The 14,208-nt window shown below is 40.9% G+C and overlaps 1 protein-coding gene across 10 annotated transcripts in view; it reads right to left on the bottom strand.

The window, feature by feature from the left end:
• The window catches only part of KIAA1217 (KIAA1217 ortholog), a 360,062-nt gene that overhangs the window by 297,537 nt on the left and 48,317 nt on the right, over positions 1-14,208 (bottom strand). The window contains exons 2-3 of one of the 10 annotated variants that reach the window (XM_085573029.1): positions 6,917-7,018; positions 6,699-6,807 (exon numbers count right to left, since the gene is read on the bottom strand). The exons of 8 other annotated variants lie outside the window; for them this stretch is intronic. The gene's annotated coding sequence lies outside the window, so the exon portion shown is untranslated. The remainder of the gene's footprint in view (positions 1-6,698; positions 6,808-6,916; positions 7,019-14,208) is intronic. One more of the 10 variants, XM_085573028.1, reaches the window with a different exon arrangement.

Genomic DNA, 14,208 nt, shown 5'->3' on the forward strand with positions numbered 1-14,208 from the left:
AGTTAGGAGAAAATAGGTAAAGATGTTTTCATTGCAGTGTCATGTAGATTTTCTGCTGCAGCCAGTCTGTATTGTATTTCTTCCTAAACTAAAACTCTTTTTGTTTTCTTCAGGCTATTGTCTAAACACAGACTCTGTCTTACAGCTGGGATTGTTTTCTATAAATGAATTCTGCTACTGCTACAGGAAGAGACAACAATTGCTATTTGGAGAATGACCAAGTTGCAACTATTGGTTTAGTTTGGGGTTTGGTTTTTTTTTGTTTGTTTTTTTTTTATTTTTCCTGCCATCCTTAGCTCAAGCTGTTTAGAGCAGAAAGCACTCTTCTTCAAAACAAAATCCAGATTTGAGGATAGGTACAAATTACTGTAATGTCTGAGTGTGTGGGCATCCTTACCACTTCTACTCTGCTCTTGTGAGACTAACAGAGGCCTCAGAATAAAAAGGATTTTGAGGTGCTGGAGTGAGTCCAGAGGAGGGGCACGAAGATGATCAGAGGGCTGAAGCCCATCTCCAGTGAAGACAGGCTGTGAGAGGTGGGGTTGTTCAGCCTGGAGAAGAGAAGGCTTCAGGAAGACCTTAGAGCAATCTGCCAGTACCAAAATGGGGGTCTACAAAAAAGCTGGACAAGGACTTCTAAATAGGACATGCAGTGATCAGAAAAGGATAAATGGCTTTAAACTGAAAGAGGGTAGTATTAGATCAGATATCAGGAAGTGTGAGGGTGGTGAGGCACTGAACAAGTTGCCCAGAGAAGTTGTGGATCTGTCCCTGGAAGTGATCACGGCCAGGTTGGGTGGAGCTTTGAGCAGCCTGGTCTATTGGAAGGTGTCCTAGCCCACGCCAGGGGAGCTGGAACTGGGTAATCCTGAAGGTCTCTTCTAACCCAAACCATTCTTTAAGTCTTAAAGACTATTATTTCTTAACCAGCAGTGCACACACAGCACTTGGAAAGACCAGAAAGTATTTGGGTATGTCCAGGAAAGCATACTTCTTGCAGCCACCTCCATTTCAGACAGATCTCCATTTGGGCAATTACTTTCCTGTGATTGCCCTTTCTGCAAGCCACTGTCTTCTCCCTCAATATCAGAAAGTTGCATCCTCAAATAAGTGCTGGCAGGCCCATCCAAAACTTTTTCTCACGAGCTGTCCCTTCCTAGCCAAGGCAGCCACACCAGCTGGGTGCATCCAGCAAAGCCAAAGTATTTCTGTAAAACGTCAGTATTTTTTAAGAATTATCATATGATATCAGAAGATCCAGCATGGCCAGTCCCCACCCAAAACTCACAGGTTTCTGAAGAATTTTTGCCTGGCTCCTCTCCCAACCCCTATTTTTCCAGTTTACATCTGTCCATGAGAGCTTCAATAAGGACCTGTTTAATGATAAGGGCAAATATTCCTGCGTAGGTTCCTTCTTGTGAGTAACAAGCTATCCTGTGTGTTTTTTAAGGAGATGGGAAAAAATCCTTGATTAATCAACGTGGCACTTTGTCTATGGTGGCTGAGGGAAAAGGTTAAAATCTTTCTCATTCTGAAAACTCTCAATCCCTTCAGGTCCTTGACCTCACACTGCTTATGCAAAAAGCTTCCACTAGATGGTGTGGGATATGTAGGACATGTAACTCTGTGTATTATTAGTAAATACACATTCAGTAAATTGTATTTTCCCAAGTTTCAGTTTTAATTCTCTTGCCTTTCAAGAGAGAGAATTAGGAAAAGCAAAACACATACCTGAAAAAGCACTAATTCTGCTTAGGATGTGTGCACACTGGTTTTCCAGGAGGATAAAAGCAGTAACCCTGAAATCCTATTATCCAGTGAATTGCCTTAAAAATTAAGCATGCCATTATTACTTTGAGTAGGAAAAAAACAAAATACAAATTCATTCCTTTGGAGAGGAGAAATCTTTTTTTTTCTTTTTTTTTTTTTTCCCTTAGGAAGAGAAAACACTAGTAAGTCCAAGAGAATGCAGAAAACCCTGATATTTAGTCAGTGCCATTTCAGCCCATATCTGAAGTGCTATTTTGCTTTGAAGGTGTGACTTTCTTACTTTGGAATCTTCTACCAGGGGACTGATGCAACAAGTTCTCTGGTCCTTGGCCATGTCAGCATGGCACACACAGAGCTCCATCCCTCTCCCTAGAGCTGTGACAGTGGGATCTGGAGAAGGGGGGGAGGAAATTAATTATCAGAACTGCTATGCACATTTCAACACTTATTCTTTTGTTAGAAATAGTCTCAGATGATCTGCACAGCTATCACCAAGGACTTGATAAGGCTCAGGTACAATACAGTTGTTAATTAAGATATAATTTCTCCAGAAAAGTTGCATTATTGAGTGAAAAGGAATTAGCTTGATTCTTGAATGAATTTGCAGAGTTCAGAATAAATAATAATAATTAAAAAGAGAAAAATCATAATCCTCACATAACTTTAACCTTGGCACATATTAAAATAGAAACTATAAAGACAAAAGCTCCATTAAATCAAACTATATTTTTAGGCAATTTTCAGTGCTTAATTGCATGTTAATTCTATACACTGTTGAAAAAATTGTAAGCAAGCACGCATGATCTAAAGCAGAAATTGATTCATTCGCTGACTAGTAATTAGAAATAACAGAATAAAGTCAAAGTGCTACAAGGAAGTTACATGGAAAGCCACCATTTTTTTCTTTTTGGGTGGAGCTCTTTGTGTCTTCCCTTTCCTACTTCCCAACTTTCTTACTCTTGAGAGTTTTCTGAGCTCTGTTTTTTTCTTCCTCACAGTTACTTTTTTTCCCTGCAGCTTCCCCAAAGAGGTACAAGCTCCGTGGGAATCTCATAAATTTATACTTTTGAATTGCTTGGGTGCTACATTTGAGGGTCTGTTGTTATTACTTACTCATTTCCAAGCAGGCCAGTTACAGACTCAAATGAAGAGGTCATCCAGCTTTATTTTTAAAAGTCCATGATGAGACAGTGATACTTATGGAGCCAGACTATCTGGCAGTAGATGCACAGAATTACTTTATCAGTTCTTGTCAAAAACGGTCTGGAGTTTGTGATTTCATACACTTCTAGAGTTAACTATCATAAAACAGGTAGCTGATAAAAAAGTGTTACTTGCTTATCCCACTTCAATAAAAACTCTGTGGGGAAAGTTTGCTCAGTATTCTCATAAATTATTACAAGGAATGTTCCAAGGAGGGGGAGGAAAGAGGGAGGGAGGGCCAAAAAAGTAATTTCTTAATAAACTGGATTTTCATGACTGCAGATATAATCCATACCCGCCTCAGGAGGGGCTGCTGTAGTGCAGTCACCCCAAACCACCTCTGTCCTACTGCCAGGTTGTGGCATGCAACTGTCAAGCACTGGATATGAGAAAAGCACCCTAAAAAGCCATTAAAAAGTGGGCTACAGCTGCCACTCCTGTGATAACAAGGAAATTCAGGAACAGCAACCACTATTTTTACCCTCCCGTGTTGTGTTCTATAGCATAGATCAAGTTTAGCCTGTCTTAGCTTCTAAAAAAGCCAATGTAGAACCTTCTCAAGGGCTTCTATGTCCCTGACTCTTACTATCCTTACAGGGACATCAAGTACAGCCAAATTCCTACTACTCTATCTACAAAAGGTTTCCAGGATCAACTCCATCTATCGTATAGCTTCAGTTAATTACAATTATCCCTAAAAACACACAGTGGTTTGTCTGTGAAAAACAGTAGATACATTTCTATCTTTAGAAAATCACATGTTTTAAAAAAATGAGAGGTAAGATGACCTTGCTGGGTAGCCTATCATCTTCTAGCTTTTAAACTTTCCATTTAGTGCAAATTGTATTTTCAAGGGCCAGTCCCTGACACCATGGCTAGAGTGAAAGCAGAGGACAACCTCCAACCCAGAACACTGAAGTGCAACATGAGCACCATTAGAGAGCATGGGAGAATAGATTTTCAGATAAGAGTTAAAGGACACTGAGAACAAGAAAAGAGATTATTACAGTGATTACTTGATACCTAGGACAGTCCAAAGAGATGTAATACAGCCTTGTGCAACATGGAGAGAAAAAGTATAAGAGACTAGTATGCAGGGAGCAGACAACAGAACTTCAGATAGAAGTATTAAAATAAGAGGTTTTTAAAAACCTATACATGTTACTCTATAAAGGATTAATTACTGAAAAATATAAAATATAAATTCAATATAAAATATAATTATTTCCTTCTTCCTATTGCTATTGTGAGCAGACCACTCACAATATGTTATGAGATGATACAGACACATAAAATCATTGACTTAATTAATTCTTGCATAAATCAAGAGAAAATCATATCCACAGGACTGAAGCTGATACAAAAGGGAGATAGCAGCAGACTTGTCCAGCATTAGCAGATTTGACCCAGCCTGAGGGCCAAGGCAGCGGCTTCAAACACAGCCCCTTCCCAGTGCTCCACTCCGGGGCAGTGCCCACCTGCAGTCTCTGAAGCTGGTGAAGCCTTGCACCCATTGGTCTGGCCCATTCATGGATTTATTTATAAATATAACCCCCAAAGAGGCTGACCCTTTGCTGACTGGGAGCAGCTGCTCTGCTGCAGGAACCAGTGCTGGCTGCTCCAGGCCACATTGAGCTCTAACCAGCTGCTGGAGCTCACACCAATTCCCCAGTCCTGCTGGCCAGCCCAGGTGGAGCCTACAGGAGGACCAGTTTCAAGTCTCAGCTAATACAAAGCTGTATTTTCACATTCTGATTTGCTTTGCTGAGGTCTGGACAAGCCCGGGGAGTGCCACAGCACCAAGACAATTATAGCCACTGGAGAAAGAGCAACTAACTAATCAAGCCCAAGACCCTGTTTCTCCTCAGAACTATATTTAGCTCCTTTTAATTTATTTGTTGAGTTCCATATTACAAGCACTTGTATTCTTTGCCCTTGACACCCTCATTACAAAACTACTTCACAGTATTTTTTTTCTAGATATGTTCTTCTCCATTTCTATTTTTAAATGTCACTCAAATGCAATGTCCTTTTCTCCAAAATGTCTCCCTTGTCTTCAGATATGCATTCCAGATTTGTATGATTACTAAGCGGGGAAAAACATATATTTCTATATTCAAGCCACCTTTTATTCGAGCAGTACAGCCCATCAGACTTCGATAAACTAAGGAATCAGATTGATGCAGTCTGTCCTTTCCAAACCCAAAACCTTACATGCATGTTTGTACATAGTTTTACATGCATATTAATTTGTGAGAACTTAATCCAAGCCTATTTACTGGAGCCAGCTGTTTTAATGGCCTCATTACTTCCCCAAACCCGTATCTCAATAAGGTTGGGGAAGCTGCCAAAGGATTTGGCTGAACCTCTCACAAGACCACATGACAAATGGTAACTATCATTTTATTATCTCAGTGATAGGAAGGCCTGGTTGAATTCTTCAGTTCTGGATGATTAAAGAAGAGTTTCTGCTTTCCACCCATCATTAAAAAGAAGATTTTGACTGGACATTCAGGCATTTCCTGAATGTGCAATACATACCCTGTCACCTCTGGGCTCGAACGCTGGAATTCTTGGTAAATCAGGCAAAATCCCTGGGTATTCAAACACCAAAACACCTGCTGCCTGTTACATTCCTGAAACAAGAGTTTCACCCTCTGAACTTTGCACACAGCCAGGACACTTCTGGTTTTCCAGCACAGCAGTTAAGTGAAGACACTTGCCCATATCACGCATCACAAGAATGGCCACAGCGGGCTCCAAAGGTGCTCCCCCAGAGTTCAAACTCACTTCCCCAACACCTGAGGCTAACTGGTTCACTTTCAGACTGCAGAAAATCAGGTTTCTGAGCAGAAAAATGGGAATGGCTGAAGTTCTCCAAGAAACCCCAGGATGGAGTGCTTCTGAGAGAATATATCTGCTTTAGTGCCTGCTGTCATGCAGACAGTTGTTTTGCAGTGACCATTACTGTATTTCTGTGGAAAATTAACCCTACCCTGATATTCCACTCAAAGAAAAAGATTGTTCTTAGTTTTAATTATTTATTGATATTTTATGAGAAAGAAGGAAAATTAAATATGAGAATAAAGAAGTTCAAGTTGGTTGACAATATCAGTTTTCTCCAGTTCTTTTAGAAAATAGTTATTTACACTTAATTGCACTAGAAGGAGCCCAAATTTTGAGAGCTTTAGCCTAAAGCTTTATTCTGAGACTTGTCTAAAATGAAGCCTGATGTGCACTGTGTTCCTCCCTGCAGCCTTCTGTTTGCTGGCCCTATCATTGTGTTCCCATCACTTCTGATGTGTTACTTCAAGTGCTGCAATAATAACAAGCAAGACACTGTGTGAGAGAACAACAGAGATGTTTAAAAAGCCATGCATGAGGCAAGGGATATCTGAAAGAGTAGGAAAATAAGGAACTGCTTCTGTGCAGAACTGCTGGCCTGCACATAACTATCACAAAGTCCATGCAAGACACATAGACTCCCCTGAGATGGTTTCTACAACTGAAATTCTCCTTCACCTCCAAAAAGTATTTCAGCTGACAACTTTTCAACCACTTGATATTTCACATTTCAAGCTTTTCCTATTACCTCAAAAACATGACATCTCTGAGCTCCTATAGATGACCTTCCACAGCACCAAGAGAGAGATTCTGTTAAACATTAAAACACATCTAAATAATATATGATAGTTAGACTTTCTCTGATCCTGAATTTTACTCACCATACACTGAAAAACAGCTCAGCTCAACAGCAGCTGTACACTAAGGGGAATCCAAATTCTCCACACCACCATTCCAGGAGCCAGGAGTGGGCTTCCAGCAGGGACGAGCCTGAATGAAGTGAAATGAAAAGTCCACTATTTCAAGATTTCCCGTAATACTGGCAAGTCATCCTGGAAGTTTTGCTACTGACTACAAGTGAAGGCCTCCTCACACTTACTCAGCAATGTGGAAATCACTCAATCCCCAGAATGCATCCAGACTGCACAGAGCCAAGCAAGAGAAGCTGCACCTCTGGTGTTCAGGCACTCACATTCCTGCCCTGGGACATGATACACAAGTAAATACAAATGGAGTTTAAAGCATCAGAGAAGGAGAGGAGAAATTAATTCTCTGTATGGAGATGACTAAAAGGCTGCAATCCTACAAAGGTCTCCTTCTCACTGGACCATGTTGTAAGTGGCTCTTCCCACCCCTCTCCTCCTCACCAGATGAAGGCTGCCCAGGATATACTAGCCTTTATAAAAGATAAAATCAAACTCATCCTTCCTAGCACAGATCAACAGCTAAAGAAATTACCTCAACAACATTCCAATATTCTCAAGAGTCCAGCAGCATCCAACTCAGTTTTTATGACCCATTACCCAGGTATCTCACCAACCATGTTATATTGTCTCTTGCATATTTATTAATTATTCATGTTCCAAGCAATGTTAACTTTTTTTTTTGTTGTTGTTGTTGTTGTTGTTGTTTTTTAAAGTGGCAACATTTACACTTTTCCTTCCCACAGTGCCTTCAGACACTTGGCTAGAATTCAAACTTTGAATTTAGTGCTCTTAATTGCGGGGTGTTTTCTTATCAGGCTGCTATATTAGACTGCTGGCGCCTACCAACTCATAAATTTGTCTCTACTTTTTTAGTATTTTTTGCACATCTTGTCTTAGCAAAGGTTCAAAAGTTCAGCAGAAAAATACTGCTTATCTCTGTTTGCTGGGAAGTCTTATGACAGATAATGTCAAGAAATTTAACACAATTATGACAACTAAATTACACAGCACTACATAGATCTTGTAAGGTTCCAGAAAACATTGTAAGTAATTAACTGTTATTAAGAGGTTTACACTGCCTCACCAACACATACTGAGACCTAAATCTGAACTGCTAATAAGTGCATCAGTAAATTTTGTAAGGAGTCAGACCAAATTACACCATGGCAGGATGTCCCTTAGTTTGCTTATTGCTTTCCTAATTGATAAAGGATTATTAACAGCTGATTCTTTACTGATCTATGCATCCTGGAGGACTTTGTAGAAGACTTTTCCATAGTACAAGAAGCCTGTTTCTCCCTGTGCCCCATCAACATCCACCATCAAAGGCACAGAAAGACAGTTCTAAAACACCTTTTCTTGGAGAAGATCCAAGTGTGGAGGGAAGCAAGCACAGGGTTACAACCTGTGCTTGGAAGAAGTTATTTTTCTGTCAAGTGGGATGGAATATGCCACCTGGAACAAAGGTACTTTGAGTGTACACAGAAAAGCATACAATGCTTTTGGAAAAGCAGAATAGAAAAGAAGCAGTCCTCCTTAATGGACAACAAGTTACTTTCACAGATATTTTAAAGTGTTCTTGATTTAGAAAAATGAGTATGTGAATAAATCTGAGGGAAAAAAAAGAACAAGTTAATAAAATATACTCATAAAAACAGAGTGGCTGTCTCTACTGGATTTTCTTCAGTAAATGCAGGATATTATATGCAGAAATAAAACCTAGTCCACATTACTTTCCCCTCTTACTGCTTGCAAGGGATCTGTGCAAGGAAACTGAGCAAAGAGTATCACCAAAAATTCTTCATTTAATTGGTAAACACATTCAAGCACCAAAATCAATAATTCCCTATAACCAAGTTTTCCCTTTTACATTGGGCTAAAAGAAATTCACTTTTCTTGACTCAGAATATTTCTTTTTAAATTCCAAACTCATGTGTACACACCTAGCACTTTTATCTCTGGAACTCTATGAGCAATAGACTTGGGTTGGTAACAGTTGAGTGGTTTCCAACTTATACTCCTTCAAAAATTACCATCCTCGTGTACAAATGCCCTACTGTTTCTGGGTGATGTAACTGCTTCAGCTGGAGCCATTACAGGCCAGATAATGACAAGTGTCAGTTAAAATGGAAAAAAGAACAAACCAACCAACTCTCCTAGGATAAAAAATTAGTTATTATCTCTCATTAATTAAGCTGGGACAGACTTTGTTTGTCTTTTTTTTTTTTTTTTTTTTTTTTTTTTTTTTAGTGGATTGGGATGGCCAGGCTGTGGTAGCAGAGGGGCTACAGGGGTTGGTTCTGTGAGAAACTACCAGAAGCTTCCCCCATGTCCAACACAGCCAACTCCAACTGGCTCGAGGATGGGCCTGCCACTGGCCAAGCTGAGCCCACCAGTGATGATGGTGGCACCCCTGGGGAATTGAATTTAAAGAAACTGCTTGGAGCAACAGCAGCCCCGAGAGGAGTGAGAATATGTGAGAGAACATCTCTGCAGACACGAGGCCAGTGCAGGAGGAGGGGCAGGAGGTGGTGCAGGAGCCAGAGGAGAGATTCCCCTGCCCCGTGGTGAGACCATGGTGAGGAGCTGTGTCCCTGCAGCCCCAGGAGGGCCACGGGGGAGCAGAGATCCCCCCCCAGCTGTGGAGAACCACCCTGGAGCAGGGGGATTCCCAACAGAGGCTGTAACTTCATTGCAAGACCACACTCGAGCAGGGTCCTGGCAGAGTCTGTAGAAAGAGGAGCTCGTGCTAGAGCAGGATTTCTGACAGGACGGACCCATGCTGGATCAGCCTGTTCCTGCAGGACTGCGCCCATGGAAGCAGAGTGTGAGGAGATGTGTCCCTGGCAAAGACTGACACTGGAGAAGTCTGTGGAGCACTGTCCCCCCTGGGAGGGACCCCAGAGTGGAGCAGGGGAAGAAGGGAGGAGTCCTCTCCCTAAGGAGGAGGGAGGGGCAGAGACAAGGTATGATGAGCAGACCATGGTCCCCATTCCCTGTCTCCCTGTGCTGCTGGGGGGAGGAGGTAGAGAAAAGGGAGAGTGAAGTTGAGCCCAGGAAGAAAGGAAAGATGGGGGAAAGGTATTTTAAGATTTAGTTTTTATTTCTCGTTACCGTGCCCTAATTTACTACCTTTCAAATCAAACTAATTTTCCCAAGTTGGGTCTGTTTTACCCATGACCCTCTCCCTATTGCTATCTAAATTAATGATCTTTGATTATATTTTCTCTCCCCTTCTTAGCTGAGGAGGAAAGTGATAGAGCGGCTTTGGTGGGTACCTGATGTCCAGCCAGGGTCAACCCACCACATAAAATCCAGTATTTTTACTGGAAAAAAACACAGTGACATTGGGTTTATGACAACATTTTAAAGTTCCCCAGAAATCTTGCAAAGGTAAAGGGAACAAAAAAACCTCACAAAAATGTTTAGAGTAATTTTAAATTTATTATATTCCCTCCTAGAATAACAAAACTAAATCATGCTTAGGGCCTATGGAAGGAGAGATGGATAAAGATTTATTTTCACAACAACATGGAAAATCAGTGTCACTAGTATGTTCCCCCATTTACTGAAAGAAACTGAAATAGAACATTGGGTTAAAAGTCTTTTCAGTAGTGTAAATACAAATATGTAGTAAATTTTCAGTGACTCTTCATAGTGTTATTAAACAATATCTACAGTTATTAGAAAAGCAGTTTCAAGTAATACAAAATGACCTTGAGTTACTACTTGATGAGCTACTGAGGAAAGCAAGTTTCATTAACATAATGCATTCACCTCAAAAAAGGGAAGTACACACATATTTGAAACAGTTAGTGATCTAGTTTGACTGAAATAAGGAAATAAGATGTGAGTACTTAGTACTCACTCAGTAAAACTACTACCATAGTAAAAATTACTGAATGTCAGAGAAAGATCAAGTGCTAAAGCCAAAAGCATACACAGTTCTAAAGGGACCAGGAAATAATACTCAAAAAATCTGGAAAACATCAAAAAGTGCTCAGGGGATGTAGTACATGCCATTAAAAAAGATAGCATGCATCTTAGGATTAACTGAAAGACCATCAGTCTCTAAATGAGAGTTTCGATGATTTCAAGTCACAGGCAAAAAACATCCTGAAGGAAAGCAATTGTTTTGTATGCAAAGTGGTGGAAACAATTATCAGCCTCGGCCCTGCAGCTGTAGGATGTGCTATGCTCTTATTCACAGCCTTAAACACAAAGGATTAAAGAGGCAGGAAAAGACAAAACTCTAGCACCAGGCAGACATATCTGAGATAGTAAATTAAGCAATTTGTTCTGTGATCACAAGGACAGCCAGTGTCTGCAGAAACTCAGTTTTAGACTGAAGAGGGTAGCTGGCCTTTCATCTGCAAATTACCCAGTATTGTGCTGCCACATCTAAAAGACATTAAGTAGTGCCAAATCTCATTTGAGATGGTTCATCCTTTGCCTTTCTCCATGGAACTGCTATCCAATTTAAGTCACAGTTCTGTGCTTCTAGGACACTGCTGTGTGTGCACATAACCAGCTCCATTCACCCAATACGAGCAGCTGCTCCAGAGCCACCAGCAGAGACTGCCCTGGTGCTCTGCATCCTGTATCCATGACTGTCAGCAGTTCCTCCAAATACAGCCCTGAGCTCCACCTCCACCATGGACCTCCCACCATAAAAGGAAAACAGAAATGAAAAAGCCAGCCACAGGACTGCCCTTCCCCACAAACTGTTCAAGCCATCTCTACTTTAGAGAATACAAATCCTTTTTTCTCCAGAAAGTCTTTTCAGCCCCCTTGTGAAGAGAACCAAACGTTGCAGACATATCAAAGCAGAAAACTAAGCATAAACATTACAACTGATCAGTGTCTTTCCACAAATTCAAGCTTGCTCTATTCACACCTGGAAAATAAAATCTTTTGGCATGGAGAGGTTTCTCCACCCTATAGCAGCTCATGCTAGGCCTACCGATGCTTCCACAAAATGCATCTTCATGAGCTTTTATTGACTCTTTTAAAGAATCTGAAGAGGGTACTAAAAGTTTCTAATTTTCTCATTATATTATTTGACATATGATAGGATGTAATTTGTATAATATTATTAGCTGTCCACCAAAATACAAACTTGAGTATAAAAGAAGTGTCACCATGCACCCCAGAGGTACACAATGATAAAAGTTTTTGATTAATGTAAGGACCAGTGAGTAGTTTCCTGGATCACACTTCTCCCTCTCCCATTCCTACACTTCCTCCTACACTTGCAATGCTCTTAAATAGAACAGATGCTCCTATGAATCCCACAAGAAGTTATTAATATACAGTTAATTATTCGTAACATCTGGTAATAGCAATTCTCATTTGAAGTTAGCAGCTGCTGGTAAAGGTCAGATGACAAAGCCAATGGCCTCTGCATGACATCAGCTGCTTCTGCCCTGTTCTTCAGTGGGTGGGGTGGGTACTGCCTATGCTCAAGCCACAGCCTTGCTCTCACATAGTAATTAATTCACTTTAAAACTCTGATACAATTTTACCAACAATACTTTTTCCCATTTTTTTCTCTCAATGTTCTTTTCTGGTTAGAAAACCAGGAGAGTTAGGCAGCAAATCTGCCCAAAAGCAGCATCTGTGTAGTCACAGCTGAGGAGAGAGAAAGGACTGTGCCAAGCAGGGAACAGCAAAGAGATAAAGTCAGAGCAGTTTAGCAAGGCTTACCAGCCAGCTGATCCCACTGAACCACTGCTTTGCAACCAACCACAACCAGAAGGACAATTATAGCAAGGAGCTAGAAGCACAACCCAGAGCCAATGGATGAAGAACATCAGGCTGAAGGACAGGATTAGAAGAAATATAAAGACCACAAGATCAGCTGTGCAGCCTGTAAGTGTCATTATTTTCAGACCAAAGCACTGTCACACACCTGGGTTAGTGATGGCCCATCCATGTCCTTACCACCATCTACTCCTGTTGGTGCCCACCATGCTCAGCACCTCCCCATTTTTAATACATGTCTGCTAATTTTTCTACTTACAGCCCTCTGTGCTCTCACTGAGTGACACCCCCACATGTTGCTGTTTATACAGCGCTGGTGTTTGGAAACAGGCACCTACTCACTTCCTTTCATTATTCAGGCAGCAGTCTGACACCCTGCCTACCACTTGCCTCAGGATTTTATACTGAGGATTATTCAGCTTTTAGTCTGTGTTATGAATTTCCTGCCATGTCCTACAGAATGCCAAGCCCTAGCAGTAAGACACTGTTGGTGTGATGCCCATCAGTTGACATGGGAAAGACTTTCCTTAAAATTTCATAACAGGACAGGACCTTGAAAGGCCTTCAAAGACCTTGCATATTTCTGTAAGCTCCTTATACTGCACAAGGACTCCAAAATATCAAGAACAAGCACCCATTTACATTCATGAAAACATGTCCTGAAAGCAGAACTGGACACAGGAGCCAGATTGCAGGCAGGACCATCCTTTGATGAGAATAAATCTGAGTTTGGGAACAGATTTGGTCCACAGGAAAGTTCTGCTGTCATGCAGATTCAAAATGCCACCTCTGATCTCCCAGAACTGAAGAAAGAGCACAGGCTAGCTGTCAGAGGGTAATGCAGATCCAGATCACTCTGCAGTAGCATCATGCACTACTTGATGTGCTTTTGCACCCTCAGGGAACAGGCAGAACAAACTGTAGGGTCCTGTAGGCTGCAAAATGAGGTTTCTTTTCTTATCTTCTCTCTTTCTGTGGTCCCTTGGAGAAGGGCAAGACCAAACACAGCATACAGTGCTGAAAAGGTCCAGTTCCTTTTGAGAACTATTTGATTAAAGCACCATCCCAGCTAAACCCTCACAGTAGCAGCCTTGTGTTCGTACGTGCAGGCACACAAACAGCACAGCTGCAGCCACAGAACTGGTGGCAGATATTCCTCAAGAAGACAGGTAGACCCATGCTGAGAAACAAATCTGAATGCTCCTGAGCATGTATTTGGGGTCCTAAATCTCTCTCATTCAAAGCTGTTGTCTACTCTGCACTTCAGTCATTTCAATAGCTCAGGAAAATATCTAATAAGAAGTTTCAAGAGATGTATCAAGTCAGGAATATTTCAGAATATGTCAAAATGCTTTCATCAGTGTATATTGCACAGAAGCCTTCATATGCCTAAAATTAAAAATGTTTCCCTCTGTTCTACACACTCCTTAGTTCACAATGGAAATACAGAATACCAAAGCTCCCATCTGCTTTTGCAGTGCCGGACCCTAAAATATTGGACATCTCTTTGAAAGGTCTTTAGATCTTTCATTAACAAGACCTTAATGAAAAAATAATCTGTATAATGAGCTAAAGATCAACAAAATTACATACAAATTCCTGTTGGGTTTTGTTATTAAGTTTTACATCAAAGCCATCATATTCTATCTTATGAACGTTCTGAGAATAGGATTTCAATTATATATGCAGTCTACATAACCAA

The sequence above is a fragment of the Lonchura striata genome, chromosome 2 (assembly GCF_050655825.1).
Source record: "Lonchura striata isolate lonStrDom1 chromosome 2, ASM5065582v1, whole genome shotgun sequence".
In the NCBI taxonomy this organism is placed as follows: domain Eukaryota; kingdom Metazoa; phylum Chordata; class Aves; order Passeriformes; family Estrildidae; genus Lonchura; species Lonchura striata.